Source organism: Canis lupus, chromosome 11 (genome assembly GCF_003254725.2).
Source record: "Canis lupus dingo isolate Sandy chromosome 11, ASM325472v2, whole genome shotgun sequence".
Classification (NCBI taxonomy): Eukaryota; Metazoa; Chordata; class Mammalia; order Carnivora; family Canidae; genus Canis; species Canis lupus.
In genome coordinates this window covers 45,724,217-45,745,807 of record NC_064253.1, presented here as the reverse complement: position 1 = coordinate 45,745,807, position 21,591 = coordinate 45,724,217, and the positions used below count along the sequence as shown (strand labels likewise).

Sequence of the window (21,591 nt, the reverse complement as noted above, 5' to 3'; positions counted from 1 at the left end):
TCTCTCTCTCTCCTCCGTGTGTCTCTCATGAAAAAATAAATAAATCTTAAAAAAAAAAAAACAGTTCTGCTGTTATGTATTAGGTTGCTCCCATTTTAAAGGATTTATTTGTTGCGTGAAGCAGATCACTTCTAATGTAATGTGTCTATATTGTAAAGCTGTGTCCACCGAAAATGAGCAAACCTTTCCGGATTTCAAAAAAAAGGGGGGGGGGGAGGAGTCTTATTGGAGCCCAAATGAACACAGCTGCCCGGGCTACACAATCTTTACAAAAAGAGAGAAGGAAAAGTTTAATACAGGGTTATATGTTCTCTGTTACATCAAGAGTTACAAGCCATCATGACAAAGGACAACTTTATCTTATGCTTTTAGAATGTGCAACAGAACCTTGGAATATTTTCACTCTTTAGTTTGAAATGTTTCTTTTAAGTTATTTGTTAACTAAGCGGATGTACAGTGTGTGCTCAGGGCAGAGGTAGAGCCAATGCTCTGAAGTTTGGTTAAGTCGTTCTGACCTTGGGAAAAAATTGAAGTATGGTTTCCCTGGGAGCCCAGGAGCAGGGCCCTCAAACATTAAAGGTTGAAAATGTCTTTACCAGTTGTTTAGCTATCCCAGTATACCTGGAAGTCATTCTCAATATTCTCCTTAAAAACACTGATAAGTAGCACAATTAAAGCATTTGCTAAAATACCTGATTTGCAACTTACTAGACTTTCCATTTTATTGTTAATTTTACTAATTTCAGCTACAGTTTTTCCATTTAAATTTTCTTTTTCCTGCCTCTCTCTCTCTCCCTCTCTCTCTCTTTTTTTTTTTTTTTTTTTTTTTTACTATTCTCTTTGATATACTCCATGTTACTTTGAGTCAGTCTCCTAGGTGGGTCCTAGTAGATTTTCTATCAATCTGAAAAGCAAATTTATGTATCAGTCAAAATTCTTATTTGAAAGTATTGAAAAATGATTCTGGCTCTCTTAAGCAGCAAAGGAATTTAGCAGGAGATTCAGATCTCACAAAATAGCATATGGAAAGGAACAAGAAAGCTTGGGGGGCTAGGTTCTATGAAAATACATAAGGTCACACTGCAGGAAAACCTAATGCTTTAGCCAGCACTCGCAGAAATCTGACCTGAAAATAAACACACACACACACACATTATTTTTAATCTTTATGTCATTTTCTCAAACATCCAAGTTTAGGTCATATTGGTTGAGTTTAAGGCACTTCCAAGACCCTCTTGTTCCCCTAGGTAGCAGGGGAAAGGTTCTCCCTTTTCTCAAAGATTAGGTTAATAATGCAACATGCATTAATAGTACAATAACTCAAGCTCCATCCTGCTTTCCTAATAAAAGTAAAAAAAAAAAAAAACTCATAGGAAGAAGGGGTGTGTTGGTTTCTACACAGCTAAAAACAAAAACAAAATATTACGCTGTCATGTATTTTATCTCTAGGGACCTGGTGTTGAACTAAAGGAGAGGAGAGGGAGCATTAGAAATAGAAAAGGGAGGATCACCTGAATAGCCCAGTGGGTTAAGCTTCTGACTATTGATTTCAGCTGAGAGCATGATCTCAGGATGGTGAGGTTGAGCCCCTCCTTGGGCTCTGTGCTGGGTGTCAAGCCTGCTTAAGATTCTCTTCTTCTCCCTCTGCCCCACCTCACCCACTCACACTCTCTCACTCTCTTTTTCTCTTTCAAAGAGAGAGAGAGAGAGAGAGAGAGAGAGAAATGGTTGACCTGGATTTATTCCTGGAAAAAAGCAAATTGATAGGCAAATAGCATACAGACCATTTATTTATATCAGAAAAAGTATGGCTTATTCAACCAAGAAGTCATTCTGTCTTTTACCTTTTTGGCCTCCTGCTGGCCACTCACCCTCTCTGACTTTAGTTCTTATCAGTCTCCAGGTGGGAATGATAATGTCTGTATCCCAGGTTTGTTATGAAGATGAAATGAGAACATGTGTGTAGAGCATCCAGCATGGGACCTAAGTCACAGTGGTTACTCGTCAAATACTTAGTTTCCTATCCTTCTTTCTAGAAAGTTCTCCAACTCCTGAAAAACTCTATAGACCACTACCACCTCTAACAGGGGCTACAAATCTCAAACATGCTGACATTTGGAAGTGTAATTGCTGTTAGACTCATACTTTGTGTGGCCCTGTAATTGATAGTGATCATATACAGAGACATTAGTTTCTTCCTCATGAAATGGAAGCTGAGATGCGATCACCAAACCCCCTTCATTTCTTATTTCTCGTCCTAGGTACAGTAATTCCATACAGCAAAGAGAACTTGATTCCTCCTTAGTTACATTTGTTTTATAATTATCTTTCATAATGATTTCTCTCTATTCTTGAGGAGTCTCTTTAGTGATGAAACCAGTAGAGCACCTGGGTGGCTCAGGGGTTGAGCATCTGCCTTTGGCTCAGGTCATGATCCCAGGTCCTGGGATTGAGTCCCACATCAGGCTCCCCGGAGGGAGCCTGCTTCTTCCTCTGCCTATGTCTCTGCCTCTCTGTGTCTCTCATGAATAAATAAATAAAAGCCTTAAAAAAAGGAAAAGAAAACAATAAAGCTATATTAAATGAAAAGAATGATGAATTGTGTATATTGAACATTAAGATAGGTTTTTAAATATCTGAAGGAAAAATATTGATCATTAAAGGGGATTTCTCAATTTATGCAATTCATGGAAGAATAATTTTTCTGAAATAGGCTAATTTATTTGAAAGTAAAAGATAAATAAGTTATAAGTTAAAAGTTGTGGAAGAGTAATGAGAAATGTCCAAAATAGATTTTGTTCTAGGAGAATAGTTATTAAACAGTAGTACTAGTGTAATCTAGGGAAGTATGATCTTCAGAATTCCCAATCTCACTCCAGTAATGGGGATTTATTAATTCTGGGGTGGAGCCCAGGAATCCACACTATTAAACATGTTCGTTGGTGATTTGGATGAGCTAGTCTTAGAGGGCTTTTCTCTACCCTTCTAGAAAGACTTTGAGAAGATTTTACCTACCATGGGTTTTGCCAAAATAGCAGTAGATGGTGACCAGTAGTTGTATCAGGATCTCAAACTGGTGGCCAAGGACCAAAACTAGTTCACAAATGTGTTCTGACAAAAATCGTGTTTAAAATGTTGTCTGTAACGCCCTTCGGCTAAGTTTGCTTCCTTCAGTTCACTGTTGACTGGCTCATTGGCTTCTGTTTGTAGCTCCCACGTAAGTAAGACATTTGTGAGCTCTGAGAATTTAAAGAATCTCTTTTTAAATCATAGAAAACTAATAGTGAAGTATTTGGGAATTTCCAAGGGATGATGAAATATTCTTTGTGAATTTTAGTTTGATAAGGTCTGCCAAGCTAGGGTCGCATTATGAGCCATTTTTCACCTCAGGTATGACATATTCTGAAGTCAATGCAGATTGGATCCCTGCCCTTCTTTACAAAGAAGTAAACTCTGCCAGAATATGAGCAGTACCTGGGAAGGAACTGGGTGTTTGTGCTTGCCTGCAGGTTATACAGAATGCGATGGATGCTTAAATATTTGTTGAAATGTGAGAGCAGTGAAGAAAGAAAAGAAGGGAGAGTGGAAGGAAGGATGAGAAGAAGGAAAAAGAAGAAGATAACAGGAAAGGGAAAATAAGGAGGAAAGAGGGGAAAAAAGGAACAAAGAAAGGAAAACAGGAGAGTGGAAAAAGTATGAGACAAGTGTCATTTGTAGAAAATTTAGAAATGTGACTAATTTGATCCCTTATTTTAGGGAAATACAAACAGGAATATGGAATACTTGAATGTCAAAGTTTATATAGATCATAATCAAATTCAGAATTAGGTATCTTTGAGCAAATATAGCAACAAAGAGAATTGTTGTGTGTTAGAATCAGGCTCTGTGTTTTCAGATATCGATAGAATTGCCCTAAATTTTGTTTTTATCTTACTCACGGGGCTTCCTGCCGGGTTTCTGAAGTAAAAATATTAAATGAGTATCTTGGAAGACTATTTTAGGTTTGTAATTACTCATAGTGTAGTTAAACATACCAAATGAACATCCACAAAATGCCAATGTGCTATTTATACTTTAATCTAATAATAGTCTTTGTCACAATCTATCATCACAGTCTTTTCCTTGTGTCTGTATTTCTTCCATTGGGAAAAAAAAATGACTTGAAAGAGAGAGAGAAAGATGTCATCTGTTGCTTTCAGGGGATTAAACTCATTTAAAATTGAGTACTCAGAAATCCAGTTATTTTGTTTGTTGACTTTTGGTATCTTCTTTCTAAAATAAAACCTACTCAAAGCATGGCTATTTAAAATTCATGTGAATTGGAAATCTATACAGTTGTTTAGATACCATGCTGAGTAAGCTGGGTGAGAGAGTAGAGTATTAGAAATACAGGTACATCATGGGTTTATGTACTCATCCAAATCCTACTGTGATCCTAATGACCTCTGGTATGTCACTTCATTTCCCTGAGACTCAGATTTTCATCTGTATATTGAGGAAATCTCTCAAACTCAATTTATAAGAACATAGAATTGACAGTACAGCACTATCAATTAACTGCATCTCAGCGCCATTTTTCAAAGACTCTATGTCCTTGGACAAAAACTTAAACTCTCTGGTTCTTATTTTAATCACCTTACAGTGGGCATTATTACAAGATTTTGCATGGTTTTTAAAATGAACAACTGTATATAAGACAGCAACAGGCATATACATTTTGGTTGATAACCCCTGCCTGCTGGGAAATAATCTGAGACTTTTGCATCTGACTAAATGAAGAATAATAATAAAATAATTTAGAAGCAATCATTTTGTAACTAAAACTGGTGGCACCCTTGCTTTTCCAATATTATCTATAAAAGGATCTTATTTGAAATTTCTGAAGCAGAGAGCTTCATAACTTTGATCATTGGTAACCTACTTATTCCCATATTCTTGATGTCTGTGGGAAAATGAGTAACCTAGATATAAAGCTTGCAAAATGCACCAAGCAGTCATTTCACAAATGCGCTGAGCTCACAGACTGCTGAACACTCTTCTGGTTCTGCTGGCTACCCAGGGGGCTGTGCAGCATGGCTCCATGGGGAAGATGAAGTGCATCCCAGAGATAAAGTTGAAGAGCAGCATATCAACAAGTACAAATCAATAGCCTATAAAATGAGTGCCTAAGTGCAGAGGGGATCCTTTGGAAAGCTTTCTTCAAAGCAGTAAGAGAAACTAAAAGGCTAGCGGTAGTGTTCATAAAGAAAGACAAAGACCAAAAGTCAATTACAAAGCACTTATGGCCAGACCAAGAAGCAAGAAAATAGGATTTGTGAATGTTTGAATTTCTTCTACTATTTTCAAATTTTATTCTGGTCTTGTTTTATTTTAAATTTATGCACAACAATGTTTTATACAGGTTCTGTATATTGTGCCCCTACCTGGAATCTCTCTGGACATGGTCAAAAATTCATTAATAAAATTTAAATCAACCTTATTGAGGTATAATTTACCTACAGTAAGATGCACTCATTCAAAATTAATTTTTTAAAGATTTTATTTAGGGACACCTGGGTGGCTCAGCGGTTGAGTGTATGCCTTTGGCTCAGGTCCTAATCCTGGGGTCCTGGGATCGAGTCCCACATCAAGTTCCCCACTGGGAGTCTGCATCTCTCTCTGCCTATGTCTCTGTCTCACTCTCTGTGTCTTTCATGAAAAAATAAAATATTTTTTTAAATAAAGATTTTAGGGGATCCCTGGGTGGCGCAGTGGTTTAGCGCCTGCCTTTGGCCCAGGGCGTGATCCTGGAGACCCGGGATTGAGTCCCACATCGGGCTCCCGGTGCATGGAGCCTGCTTCTCCCTCTGCCTGTGTCTCTGCCTCTCTCTCTCTCTCACTGTGTGCCTATCATAAATAAATAAAATAAAATAAAAAATAAAGATTTTATTTATTTGACAGAGCAAGAGAGCACAAGCAGGGGGAGCAGCAGAGGTAGAGGGAGAAGCCGGCTCCCCACTAAGCAGGGAGCCCGATGCAGGGCTCTACCCCTGGACCTCGGATCCATGACCTGAGCCAAAGGCAGAAGGTTAAATGATGGAGCCACCCAGTCTCCCCTCAAATTTCATTTTTTTTAATTTATTTTTTTATTGGTGTTCAATTTACTAACATACAGAATAACCCCCAGTGCCCGTCACCCATTCACTCCCACCCCCCGCCCTCCTCCCCTTCTACCACCCCTAGTTCGTTTCCCAGAGTTAGCAGTCTTTACGTTCTGTCTCCCTTTCTGATATTTCCCACACATTTCTTCCCCCTTCCCTTATATTCCCTTTCACTATTATTTATATTCCCCAAATGAATGAGAACATATGTTTGTCCTTCTCCGACTGACTTACTTCACTCAGCATAATACCCTCCAGTTCCATCCACGTTGAAGCAAATGGTGGGTATTTGTCATTTCTAATGGCTGAGTAATATTCCATTGTATACATAAACCACATCTTCTTCATCCATTCATCTTTCGTTGGACACCGAGGCTCCTTCCACAGTTTGGCTATCGTGGCCATTGCTGCTATAAACATCGGGGTGCAGGTGTCCCGGCGTTTCATTGCATTTGTATCTTTGGGGTAAATCCCCAACAGTGCAATTGCTGGGTCGTAGGGCAGGTATATTTTTAACCACATTTATATTTTAAAAGGCTTGGTCTCATCCAAGTTATCCCAGTAATAAACAGAGACTCACAAAATCTAGGATGAGAAAATAGAAGAAAATGAAATCATTTGGAAACCATATTGACTTTAGTAAAAATCATTTAATTTCCAGGAATATTATTTAAAGCATTATCTATACCTTTTTTTTCATGTTCCTATTCAATAGAATATTTAAAGAGGGAGAAGTGAAGAATTTATTTTAAAGATTTTTTTCATTCTGAACATTGGTAATAGAATAAATTTTCAAACTGATGTTATGGAATTAGCAGTTCTCATAAATACCTCATGGACTTCTCTTTGAGAAAAATACATGCATTTAATTTTATTTATCTTCTTTGAGAAAATGAGATGGGTAATACAAAAATTCTGTGAAGTGACATATTGTACAACACCCCACTTCCCTGCATCTGTTGAAACAAAAATCTTTGAACTGTGATGTAGACTGCATAGGATCGTATATGATGCCCAGTACACACATCTGGTGGGCATTCAGTCCATCTATGCTGGATGCCAGAAATATCAATGTATTAATTGGTAGGATTTTTCTGAAATATTTTGACGGTTAGTTGGCTTATGGAGAAAAAACTTGAGTGACACAAAAACATCACATCCAGTAAAAGCTTTACATGAGTCAGCTGTATGAGTCATTTTATATTATAGCTTTGCCCTTGGCCTATAATGCTGTACTCACAAACTTCATAAAATCCCAGGGTATAGTCATATATGAGTAGGATATAAACTAAGGCCAATTATTTTGATGGTGTCTAATGTGGCTTCTTTTGTTACAAATATATGCCAACAAATCAGAATAGAATAGATGGCAGTCTTTATTATGGGGGAATGTATGCTTTTTCATTTTGTATCTAGCACCTAATCCCATACCTAGAACAACCAGTACTCATTTCAAATTTGTAGAGTGAATAAGTGCGCTCCTGGACAAGTCAGTGATCAATCGTCAGTAGAAAACCATCATTACTGAAGAAAATACACAAAATCTACCCTTTCAAAAAAAGGATCAATAGCATAGTTTTTGTATAATGAAATAAAAACTATTTTAGAAAGCAAGTAGTTCTACTGATTTACTTATTTTTACTCTTTTGTAGTGAATAGCAGACCTAACATTTGAGAAGTCACACTAGGGCACAAATAGGTGCTTCCAAAGTGAGTAGCTTTCAAAATGTTTTCATTTTAAAGTCAGTTTGGGAGCATGGAGATTATGTTTATAAACATCCCCTGTCTTTAGGCCCACCAGTGTATGACTTCTTTCAATATCCTGCATGACTGCCAAGAGACCAAAAAGAATTACATTCATGAAAACAGATTTGTTTTATAGGGGAATTGATTTGATAATTTTTAGAGCATACATAAAGCAGAAAGGAAATAGAATGATTTCTGGCATGAATAGAGGCATTTTGCATCTATAAGTTGACTAAGGTTTTAGTTTAACAAATATCAGAGCTTGGATCAACATATTAGAACATCTTGGCCTTGGGGAGGGGTATGTGTGTGTATGTGTGTGTCTGTCTGGATGTGTTTGCTAGTGGGGCGGGGGTAAGAGGCTTGGGTGTGTGGATATCTATGTGTGTCACTAATTACATCAACATTCCTGCTTTGAATTGTAGAACGATCACTTAGTGTCCAGATATACATGCCTCTCCTTTTCAGGACTTACTTTGAAGTATTACATTTTAGTCTGAGGTATGTATTTGACGTCAGCCTCTTGCCCTCTGGCCATTTTTGCTGAAATGGCACCAGAAGATATCTCACTATTGTGCCTTTTAATGAAGTCTCCACATTGACGTCTGGGAATACGTGAAGCTCTAATCACAGGTGCATGAGGATATATCATTTTGTGGCTTGTTAAAATCAGTTTTTGCACCTGTGTCCATGAATTTGCAGCACATAATCATCCACATGAGTCCCCCTATAGACTTAGAATGACCTCTCAGTCATTTCTGTTGCAATATTTAGAAAATAATAATAATTCTGGTTTTACATGTGTATAATTAAACATGGCTACTGTAGCTAAACAATCTAATAATTATTAAAGGCTATTCTGGAAAGCCCAATAAACTAATCTGTTCATTAGTATCCTTCTAAATTTCTGTTGAACAGAGTTATTTGTATGGCAGGTATGAGTGCAAAAGGAGTTGTTGATTGTGCATGTTTTTTTTTTCTCCTTGAATGGAAGTCAAACATGCTTATGAGGTTTAAACATCATATTTATTCATATGGACACAGAGAGTGAAGTATTAGTTATGTGGTAGGTTGTCCCCAAATGTACTCATCTAATTACTTTCCTGCGCTCTGGGCATTCCTTAGTACACAGATTCTGGCTACAATGTGTTTGTGTTCATTACTGTTTTATAGTGTGTGTCTTCATACGGGTAAAGGTGGCTATTGCATTTGCATCATCTCATATGTGCCCCTTCAAGGTGTCTCTCACACAGTAGCCTACAGACGTGATGCAGCTTTTTTTTACAGGGCTTGTTGACAATGACCAGGGTGTCAGAACTAACAAAGCAAACTATCCTTGATCTAAATCATCATATGGATTTTTCTTTAGCTGCTGACAAGTTTGGCCCTGTGGAATGGGGGCCTCAGTTACCCTGAAAGTATTGTGGGTAGAGACAGAAAAATATTCCGAATGCTCCAGGTGGTCACCTACATGATGGAGAAGGGGCACACACCATAAAATGTGTGAGTTTTAATATCAATAATGTTTATTTACACTGACAGCTTAAATAGATCAATAATACTGTTAAGAGGAGCATGCATTCGGCAAAAACACCTTTTGTAGCACATAAACTTCAGTCTTCTGACTTTAATGTTTATCAGTATCTTGAGAAGCATTTATAGCCCCTCACACACCCCTTTATGATTCCATTATTGATTAAGTAGTGATGCCTGCTGGACCTAGGACATGGTTCATAATTTTTCAATTAAAATGAAGAAATACCTTGTTTGTTGCAGGTTCACTTCAAGCAATTGGCTTGTGGGACTCTGAGAGATGCTGTTGCCCATGACATGTTGGAATTACCATGATCAACTACCCAGTTTGGATTTCACCCAGTGGCCAGGAGCTTTGCATGGTAGACAGCAAGGGTTGGATTTTTAAGAAGAGTAAACCAGGTAAGATTTGAGGAAGGCATCTGATCATTTATCACTTGCTCTAAGGGCTTTAGTGTGTTGCCAAGATGTACTGAATAATTCATAGCTTTTCTATTTATTTTCTAAGTCCACTGAACAGGTTGTTGTAGAATGTTACTCCCTTGAATTTAGGAGAATGTATATAGTAATAATTGAGTCCATTTTTTCTCAAGAGGAGAGAGGAGTTATTTTAAGATACACATAAAGCAGACACAAGATACTATGGATACAGGGTAATGCAATAGCCAAAAATTGCAAGCTAAGGACATTTCCTCCTTAAGAAACTACTCTGAACTATAATGGGATAAGCAGTTGTACTTTTGAAGATGCTATAGGGAAAGTGTTGCTATTAACTAGCTGTCTTTTACACAATATAGATATATATGTATCAGTTTATGGTGTATAATCTTATAAATATGCCTCAGGATTACTCTAATTTAGAATAATACCATTATTCTGCCTTTTATTTATTTGTAAGTATTTATCACTTTAATTTCTGTTCACCTAAGTATTCTTTAAAATGGTGATACAATGAGATACTTCATTATTACTGCGGCTCCTAGAATTTATAATGTTGTACTTTCATTCAAGTATTCTCTTTGCTACTTTTATCTATTGATTTCTGAAAACTCATCTCAACTATGACCCATGGTTTGGTCAGATCTTCTTATTTCTCTCGTTTATCTGTCTTCCTCCTCCATAACATAATGTCGTTATCAACAATTAGCTGGGAGAACCACAAGTTATTCTTGGGCTCTGACTTTAAGACCATCAAAGCTTTCACACCTTCTTTGAATTTAATGCACCCCAAAGCAAGATTTTCTTTAAGTTCAATTATAGAAACAGAAAATATAAGTAAACTTCATTCACTGAGAAAAAAGGACAGAGATTATTCTAAGTCACTTGAACTTTTTACAAATAAATACAGCTTTCTTATTTTCTGAAAATAACATAAATGGAACTCAGTCAATAAATTGTAGCCTAAGATAATTATTTGGATATAAAAGAGAACTTCTCAAGTGACTGAGAATAATTGATTCTTTAAAGTTTGATAAATATCCCTTCCCAATCCCATTACTTATCTGTCTATAAGATGATATCAAGAGGGTAAAATGTTGTTAAAAATAGTATAGATCACCAGACTCACAGCAGAAATCCTTATTGATGAACTGAGTTGTGGACAATTGGCCTGCTTAGTAGCAAGGTGGGTTATCCACACTTGGAAAAATTCTGCTAGTCTATAAATGAAAGGGATATCAAAATGCAGGATGCATCTGGAAAATATGTCTCCACCTACTTTCATGCTTTGCAGCATTAGAATCAAGCAAACAATTACAGCAAGAATGCATCATGATAGACTTACATATTCTTAAATGTTTAAGTCTTAGTCTCTGAGTCCAAAATAATCATCCTAATTGTGTTTACTTCTACATTTTCAACAAAATTGGATTGCATGTTAAAACATCAGACTTAAAAGAAAAAGACAAAAGAAAGATAAAATTAAATTTATTTTGAAGGTAATCATTTGATAATGCCATTATTAGCACTTATTTATCTTATCACAAAGGAAGAGCTCTCCTGTACTGTGAGATCATTATTTTTATTCTTTAGAATACTTAATCTTTCTGAGCTGTGTAGGTTATCAATATAGAAAAGTATACAAGGGCTTTTGATTCAAGTATTATAAAGAAACAACTTCTTTTCTCTTTGGACAGTCTTTTGAGGTGAATCCTGTTGATTAGGAGGTACAGAGATAGTACACTCCACTGTTCTGAATAAAAACATATGATGTAAGGGCCCTAGGAACATAAAAGATTTGACAGTGAATTCATATATTTTCCCAGTTAAAGGTTAACTCTTTAAAAATGAACAGAAAATTTATACATTATGGCTTTATAGTTTATATTAGTTTTAAATTCATTTTTGTTCTCTGTTGTAAGAATGGCAACTGCATTTTTTATAGCGATGCATGTTAGCTTCTCCATAAAGTTAAGAATGTCAAGGCTTCCCAATTCTGCAACTCAGAAGTTTATAACAAAGCCATAAAAATCTGTACTGCCCCTTAGCTTAAAAGCAATTTTTCTTTCTTAAAGCATTTTAAAAGCAAAGGTTTGACTAGCTCAGATTGCATTATTGTATGTTTGTAGGTAGAAGTAATATTAAGCAAGAAAGACAAAATATAAAAGGCGAGATTTTTTAAGGTACTTCTGATAATAGCATGCCCCATGTCATGGGACATGCAGTCTCCAAGGTAATTCACGAAAAAATAGCAGCATCCGTGTATGCAAAGTGTCCCTTACTTTCTGCAGAGAGCAATAGATATTTTTACCTGTGCAACTATTCTTATTTTGATGTCTCCCGGAAAAAGAACCTTGAGAACTTAGTGAGGCCGCTGATTCCATCATAAAAAGTTTAGTATGAATCTTAAATACTTTTAAGCTACATATTTATTTGCTCTCCAAGCATTCTTCAACCACATGTAAAGCACTAAGTGGCCAGAAACAAATTAACCTACCCTCCCTGCCCTGAGATCATCTCACAAAGTGAAAGTGACGTATAAAATAGCTCATCTTTAGGTAAAACATTTAAGGATATATATTCAAGCGGAATTCCCCATAAATTAAGAGGAAGCATTATTAAAACCGTTAGGAGTATTAGAACGACTTTGAGGCTTACGAGGCATTGCAGCAGCACGGCTAAAAAAAATGAGAATTTTAATTGATGGAAAATAGGTATGACAACATTCTAAAGCTCAGGGCACAGTATGGCAAAGCCACCACTACATAAAAATAAATGTTACGTTTGGAGAATGGAAAGCTTGTCCCTGGAGAGTAGGGAGGCATTCAGAAAGAGGTGGAACATGTAGGTAGGGGCTGGACTGCAGAGCTCTGCATGCAGAGCTGAGCATTATAAATATGAACGTGATGTCGTCGAATCTGTGCTTAAAGAAAATGACCCTGGCAAGGAGTGTGGTAGGGACAAGGAAGGTATGTGTAGAGAGAAATGATAAACTCCTAACATTCAGTTCCACGAGTGCAGGAATGTATTGTTTTTAGTGCAGGTCACCAGTCCTGAAACAGTTGTTGCTCATCACTAATTCTGTTAGTCTCTGTTAAATGCTGGCTAATGGAGTAGCTCTCAGCAATAATCCATAAACTTCTACATTTACAACTTTTTCCTTTTTTTAGAAATGGTTTGAAAACAAAGGATAAGAAGACTTTAACTTACATGTTTTCCATCACACACACGGGCACACACACGCACACACTAAACTCTCTCCCAGTATGTGCTTGAAATTAAACCTCAGATCCTATTCCTGAAATTTATGCTTCAATTAGGATGGGGGCAGCTGCTACCCTATTTTATTTCCCTTTTGAGACTTTTACCTCTCAGGCTTTATCCTTCCCTTCATCGTTTTATCATCACATCAATCACTGTTTCTCTCCTTGGGAATGCAGCGTGCATCGCAGGCATATTTTTATGGCTAGAAAGCAAACCTACCCTACTTGGCATGTCCTGCTTACTTAAACCTAATTAAGTAATTCTGCTGTAAGTGTCATGTCCTTTCCATCACAATGCACATTTGACCAAAATGATAGGGAATGCTGTAAAGCCGTGGAAAATAGCTGGGGAAGAGTGCTGGAAGAAGACACAAGATGAATGAAAATGAACATCAGCCCAACCTCTTTGACACAATCCTCTAATGAGCTGGGGTGTGTTCACACCTCTACTACGGGAAATTCCTAACTCACAGCCTGGCTTTCACCCCAATTATTTTATTGAAAATTACCATTGTTGTAAGCTTCTCCAGTAGTATACCAGATTCAGTACATTTTGTATGATTGAATCATCTATTTCCAGAGAAGTTCTCCTATGGTCTGGGAAAAATCCAAGAATTTCTTTCTAAATATGCATACTTAAGGGAATGTAGATATGACTCACTAAATGTCATATTCTTGAGACCAAGGTCTTTGTCTTTCTTCTCTAAGAGCTTAATTCCAGAGCCATGTGCATTTTCAGTTAATATATCTGATGAGTGAATGAATAAATGAATATCAAAACTTGTGCTTCAAGATCAAAATTATAACTTCTGTGTTAATTGTAGAAAATACACTTCTCTCTCTTGTTAGTGAGCCCAATTGGCATTGGGTTCTCTTGTCCAACATTAGATCAAGGATGTCTTATTCTCTCATGGCTTCTGATACTGCCATTATTTACTAACAGATTTTTTAAAATCACATAATGATAGATAAAATGTTTTTAGGGGTATAGAGGATTTAATATCAAAGGATTGAGAAAAAAACTTTTATCAAATGTCTTGTCACCTTTATAAGTAAACTATGGTTCTCTTTTACAAAAGATCACGAATTTTAAATTTTTATCTTTATAGATCTCAAATGCTTAGGAGAAAGAAGCAGGGTTTTATGTCTTTCCATGCTGTTAGGTGTGGACCTCTCTGGATAGAAGTCACTAGAATACTACCACCCTAGCAAGCTAACCTTTTATTTCAGAGGCAGGTTATATAGAAAATTGTGGTTGTAAATATCCTATAACATTTGAAAGCACTGACTCTAAATAAGGCTTGGATTTGAATCCCAACTCTGACACTTACAAAGTGTGTGATCTTGGGCAAGTTATTTATCATCTGATCATCAGTTGATTCCCAACTGATAACATACTAGCTGTCCCATGTACAATTGTGAGGATTAAATGAGAGCAGACACATAAAACATTCAGCAGAATATATAAGTTACTGCTATAATTATTATTGTAACTATTTTTTTAAAGATTCATTTTTGAGAGAGGGAGTGAGAATGTGAGAGTGAGGGGGTGGGGCCAAAGGGAGAGAATCCCAAGCAGACTGCCCACCGAGTGTGGAGCCTGATGCAGGGCCTGATCCCAAGACCCCGAGACCATGACCTGAGCCGAAATTAAGAGTTAGAAGCTCAACCAAATGAGCCACCCAGGTGTCCCTATTTTTGTTATTATTAATGGTCCATTGATGTAGCAATTCTACCCAGGCATTCATTTGTTTCAGTCGAATTTCAGAATATTTTACCCTTGGTCCCTAGAAGTAAATGAGATGGAAAATGCTTAACAGAATACCTGACACGCCTCATAAGCACTCAGTAAGTGTTAGTTGTTGTGCTGCTAGTTATAATTATTAGTTTCTTATATAATCATTTCTCTTCTTCAGGGTCTTTGAGATCTTGGGTCTAACCTTTTTTTATAGCAACAACTTCATTCTTAGGGTAATAGCAGGTCTAGGAGTTGTGGTCCATATTATAACTCTAAGGCAGGGCCCTGTTTAACAATTAATTATTAGTTATATTATAAACACATTGCTAGGTGTCTTAATATTGAGGTGAATAGCATTTTCTTTAAAGCCCAAGACGATCAGAATGGTTTTTCATACCAAAGTAGTCCTAGAATCCATAAAACACATTGAAATCCATTAAATGAAACATTAACATTTATCTTACAGTAGCAAACAAATCATTCTGATTTGTTGACATAATTCTCTAATTTGGAAATACTACTTTAATATACACTCATAGAGATTGTCTTTAGAGGTCCCTGACATTAATCAAGCAGTATATGTAATTATGCCTTTAACCTTTCCTTTGGTTACATGTATTTTACAAGAAAGAATGTTATTAATTTTGAAATGAAAATTTTGAATTAAACTACATTTAACAGGGTAAAATAATACTTTAAAAATTAACTGTCCTGATGAATCTTACAACCTGACACCTACAACCATAGAAGAGAAGAATGGGGATAAATCAGACAATTCCAGGAATTTCTGGCCTCTGCTTTGTAGACTCTTGGTTTGCCGTGGCTCCAGTCTTGTCACTGAAAGGCAGGATCTAGATCATCAGCTGCAATGTGAGGGAAGGAGAAGACTAGAGAACTGAGGGAGGGGGTGTGGAAAATGAATCAGTCTGAGGTGAATAAAGGATTCCAGGCTTTGGTGCATGGTTTTCTAGGATTGGACTGTGAATTTCTGCAACAAGCCAGAACCAGAAAGATGCTCTTTGTCCCTCAGCAGCTCACCTTTTCTCTGAGTGAAGGGCAGAGGGAGCCGCTGGTAGAAAGGAAAGGGGTCCCAAGGAGCACTGCGGTGTGGGAAGTAGTACTGAAGCCGTGGGCTGTGTGGTTAAAGGGGCGGTCAAGCAGAGTCATGCCAGGGCTCAACAACTTGCTAAAAACGTGTGCAGTGGTTTTGGCCTGAATGGTGGAAAATCCCTCAGTGAACACAGAGAACATTTCATTAAAAGGGATTTATTTATTCTAAGGAGAAGACTTAGCATGAAATCAAGGTACTACTGAAAACAATCTTTACAAAGTCTCTTTTGCAGCAATATGAACAGGAAGATACCATGTCTCTTTCTATCGAGTTCAGCATGACAGTAGGAATGAAATAACAATGATACCCACCCTCAGTTGAACATCAGGATCAATATAGGTCTTTTATATCAATAACCATGAAATATAGACAGTTTTATACATATTCAAGATGAAGAAACCAGGACTTAGGAAAGTTAGTCACTTTTCCAGGCTTCACACATCTAAATGTGTGAAGGCAAATTTCTGTCCTAAGAACTCCTTTTTATAAAACCTATGTTTTCCATTATATTATTATTATCCTGTTTTTTAGTTGACTAACGTTCCAATCCTTATGCCATTATACATGTGTATACATGTGTATAATTTGCTCTATACTTTATTGTATGTTTTATAATATTTTGTTATTTTCTCCCACTGAGTGTGGAGCCTGATGCAGGGCCTGATGTGTGCATATTGCTTTTCCATGAATTTGAAAGTGGCTTAAGAGGCAAAGGTATTTCTTTGTCTGAAGGGCCCATTACTGCTAGTGTTATGATAGGCCCTAAGTCCCAACAAATGTTTGCTGCCGATGATGTCAATTAACAAACGGGTTTTCCCTTTTTGACAAAGAAAAGAAAACTTACATACCAACTTCACATATAATTCTTGACATAAATATTGTATACAAATTTATATACCCATAACTTATTGAACACTTACATAAATGACCAAATTAAAAATCATTCGAGTAATATATTGTTTTTCATCTACATAGCATTTCTTTTCCCTAACAGAGAGTGCCTGAGTAATTTAACAGATCATTTTCCAGCCTGAATTCTGTGGAACACTGGTCTGGGGGTGTATGTTCCATGTACAAAGGGTTTTGTGGCCAATTTCATTTTGCTGGTGTCGAAATTTATGATAAGGACTGGCTCAAAAAGAAAGAGTTTAGGTTTTGCCTGGTGCAGTTGTCACTCCCAGAATAAGTAGAAGATTGTTGGTCAGAGAAATGGAAATGATTTTGAGCCATCTTTTCTGAGAGATTACAGCTGTGGTGTTAAGAACATGGGCTTTGGCCAGGTACATTCTCATTCTCTTTTATCCTGTTTTTTTTTTTCTTTTTTTCATCTCCTTCCTCCTTCTCCTTTTCTTTTTTTCTTCTCCCTCCTTCCTTTTCCTCTCCTCTTCCTCTTCTTCTTTCAGCTCTCCCCTTCCCCTGCCCCATAGACACATACTCTCCCATCTTTTTTCTCTCCTCCCCAACCTATGAGCATGCTAACATTTTTCCCCCTTTGGGTTTCCCTGTATTTCAATCCAAACATACCATCACCTCCAGTAGTATCCCTCCTCTAGATATGTTACTAATATCAATGAAGTTATAACTTTCTTTTTCCTTCCAGCGAAGTCTGGACACTTCTCTACCTCCCTGTTTTTAAGCAGAGAGATATTGTAGTTTTAAGCAACTCCTATAGGTAGTGCTCCTTTTACCAGCGAATTACTTTTCAGAGGATAACCTCACTTTCACATTCTTGGTAGGAGAATTCTATACACAGACTACATTTTACACATTCAAAATGCAGCCCTAATCATGAAGCCAAAGCCAGTTCGTGTTAGGCTACCTCATTAGCACCATCATCAGGAGACTTTTGTGTAGTCTTTTTTGCAGGGGCACTGGACCACAGGAAAGAGTTTCCACCCGCTTCTGTCTGCTTTCACTTCCACATAGATTAAAGACATGCACGACTCTTAAATATCAACTTTACCCTCAAGGAGTTTATGAGGCCAATGCCAAGCAACACAGTTATTAAAAAAGAGAGAAGCACAGTTATTAAAAAAGTGCCAGGCAGGAACTTGGGTAGATGACAGAAACACCAGAGATTCAGAGGAAGAAAAAGTCTTGATGGGCTGGAGGCCTTGGGGAAGCTTTATGAAGGAGGTGGATCCAGAGCTAAGCCCCAAAGAGAGAATAAGAATTGTCTTTGCTTTTAAAAATGCTTTGCCACATTAGTCTTTTAATGTTTCCTCTCTTTGACTTTGTCTTCCACCCATTCAAACCTACAGCTGAGAGCAAATCTCAACATGTCATTCCCATACCTTGAGGATAAAACACTTATTTCTTAATGTATCATATGTACCTCTTTTTATATCTTGAGACACCCTCATATGCATGCACTTTATCTGGCCTCATTGTTAGTGAGATGTTTGCTGTCCCCTCTCATTTATATCTGGCTCTGGATTGTACTTGACTCCTTGAACATACCTCTACCACATCTGTTTGTCTTACTAGAACATGAGTCCTCAAAGGCAGAGATTGATTCTAACTTATTCCTCTTTTCCCGGAATGACTGTATCTCACAGAGCTGGCATGTATAAATGAACATATGCCTTTTCTTCTCAATTATATTACGACTAAGTCACATAATTATTTGTCAGTTTTGATGACTAGAAAGCAAACTGTATCCGTCTTGGCCTTTACTTAGCTCAAGTGCCATTATGGGATGGTGGAAAAGAACAGTGAGTTCTAGAATGTTTAGTAAAAATGTTGTGGGCTGCCAAACATGACATAAATTATCAGGATTAAAAACAAAGTTCAGGATGCCTGGGTGGCTCAGCAGTTGAATGTCTGCCTGCCTGCTCAGGGTGTGATCCCAGGATCAGGGAATCAAGTCCCACAACAGGCTCCCTGCGGGGAGCCTGCTTCCTCTGCCTATATCTCTGCCTCTCTCTCTGTTGTCTCTCGTGAATAAATAAATAAAATTTTTAAAAAATAATTTTCTCTGGATCACTGGTAATATTGCAGATGGTATTGAAATGTGACTCAAAAATGTGATTTCATAAAAATGATATAATTTATATGAGCAACTCAAGGTACATTGGAAACTAATACTGATAGAAAAGTTTTAAGAGTTTAAATACCTTTTCATGAGTCTGTGTTACTGGAATTCAGCTAGGCTCTTAAAGCTCAGTAAATATCCTCCTGTAGAAAGTTTCTGACCCTACTTCTGAACATCTCTTGGATATAGTTGATACCAATTCATTTATCAAATCAGAACAGATATAAGCCAAGAGAGAGCAGTTATTATAGTATATGTTTAAGCTAACATAATAATTTTATTGAAAAATAATGTTCTGTTTCCTGGATGAACATATAGCAGAATGAAAACATGCTTCATCAGCAGAATAGGTAGGGGTTTATTTTCCATCTGATCTTTCATCAAATAGAATTCTTAATCAAGCCAGAACCTTCTAAAAGACATGATTTGGAGAACTTCCAAAAAAAAAAAAAAAAACTGTCCTGAAAAGAATGGTAAATTATAGTTTAATCTCATTTGTCCTAAATTCTGCATATCATTCACTCAGGAGGTATAGTTGTCTCACCCTTGTGAGATATATCCCATAACTCATTCTAGTCAATTAATATAATAATATTATAATATTATATATAATATAATATATTAATATAATTAATAATATATTAATAATATAATTAATATTATATTAATATTAATATTATTAATAATATTAATAATATAATATATAATATTATATTATAATAAGTCTTTACTACTAAAGAGACTCACATCTTGGAAATAACTTGACTGTTTCAAACTGTGTTCTCTAATGAATTAGAAGGTAATTGCATTAAGTACCTTTCTAGTTGCCAAGCCTAATCATATTCCACCCAGGCGAGTGTGTGCCTGGCCTCTGTATCTGGCATGCTTTGTGAGATTTAATCATGGGCATGATTTAAGTGGAACTCTGCGGCTGGACAGTGAAGTTCCTCAAATGCTTGAATTATAAAGATCAATAGCAAATTCAGTTTGCCTTTTTTCACAAGGCATCTTGTTTCTAATTTGGAAATAGTCACAGGTTCAAACGGGAATCTTCCAAATACAGACACCCAGTAGCTAAAGTTTGAATATGCCAGGGAGGCATTTACAATTGAAGCCTAGAGATAAATCTGTTACAAATCAGAATCAAGTAATGCCAGATGTATAGAAGTGAATGTAAATACCTGCCAGATCTGCCTTAGGATAGTATAATTCAATTAGTAACACTCTGTTATTTGTGATTTCACTTCCCTCTGTATTAGCTGGTGTCCACATCTCTATTTCCCTTTCCAATCAGACTATAAACATCTTAAGGCTGGGCACTGATTCTTTCCTATTGTGGCAATCCTCACCCTTAAAATAGACCCTGACAAATGGAGGTGATGTAAATGAATGAATTAAAAAGAAAAAAAGCCTGATATTTAGCAGCCCCATGATATGTATTTATGAATAAGTGAATTAATGAATTTACTTTAGAAATCAATTCGACTGAAAATTCAAATTTGAATATTACGTGTAAAGCATCAGAAATAAAATTCCTTGCCAGTATTTCCAAATTATACACTCTAATTCTAGTGCTTTAAAATAAAATTATCTTCCTACTGGCAAAGAGTGACATTTCTAGTATATTCTAGATATTTGTAAATTTCCCCCTGTTCTGCCCATGTATCCACATTCTCCTTACCTTTTTTTTCAGTAACTCCTGTTTAAAAAGAAATGAAGGCAGATACTTATCAGAGTTTGGAGGTCAGATCAGATGTTTTTGTATTTGAATGAAATTCTTAAAAAAGGACCATCTTAAATAATTATAATAAATGTTATATTGTTTCTCCTATGTTATGAAAGATAAAAGGAAATAAATGCTAGGGTTGTTGTTATATAACAAATTAATTACTGGATTTTAATAGTCCAATGTGAGTCGTGTCAATGTCTGACTATCCCAGGGAAGAATTAAGCACTGGCCAAGTGGCTTTCAGGAAAAATATACATTTTGCAGTTAATCAAATAGAAAAATCACTACAGAAAACTGGGCACTAGACCAGCATGTTGCATTTACCCATTTAGCGTTGCTTACAGGGAGAACAATCCAGTTCTTTCATTTTTTTGTGAAATGGAGAACACCGAATATATTTATTACTGGATACATAAATGCTTTGCCCCCAAAGCATTACCAACCATTCAGATTACCCTGGTATCGTAGGAACTTCCAGGTGTCTTACCTCTACTCTGAAATTTCCACTTCTGCAAAGGGGTGTTGTCTTAATTGAAACAATCTTGTAAGTAGTAGCTATATAAAAAGGAAATCACAGAAGATGATGATCTAATAACTTCACCAGTAGCACCATGTTTATTTGTAAGAAATGAAATTCACAACCTTTAACATTCTTGTTAAATGGGTTTTATGTTTCCCATACTTTCTTGTCTTGGGTTTTATGTTCCCATATTTTCCTAAGTTTATATTTGTTATAGTCTTTAAGGCAAAAAAATATGCCTTTGAACATACTGCCTTTTTTTTTTTTTCATTTTTTTTATTGGTGTTCAATTTACTAACATACAGAATAATACCCAGTGCCCGTCACCCATTCACTCCC

General features: G+C 36.5%; 1 protein-coding gene across 11 annotated transcripts in view; it reads left to right on the top strand.

The window, feature by feature from the left end:
* Positions 1 to 21,591, top strand: part of LINGO2 (leucine rich repeat and Ig domain containing 2) — a 1,134,307-nt gene that overhangs the window by 816,175 nt on the left and 296,541 nt on the right. For all 11 annotated transcript variants that reach the window (XM_049116208.1, XM_035697330.2, XM_025431889.3 and 8 more), the window contains one exon: positions 9,663 to 9,821. The gene's annotated coding sequence lies outside the window, so the exon portion shown is untranslated. The remainder of the gene's footprint in view (positions 1 to 9,662; positions 9,822 to 21,591) is intronic.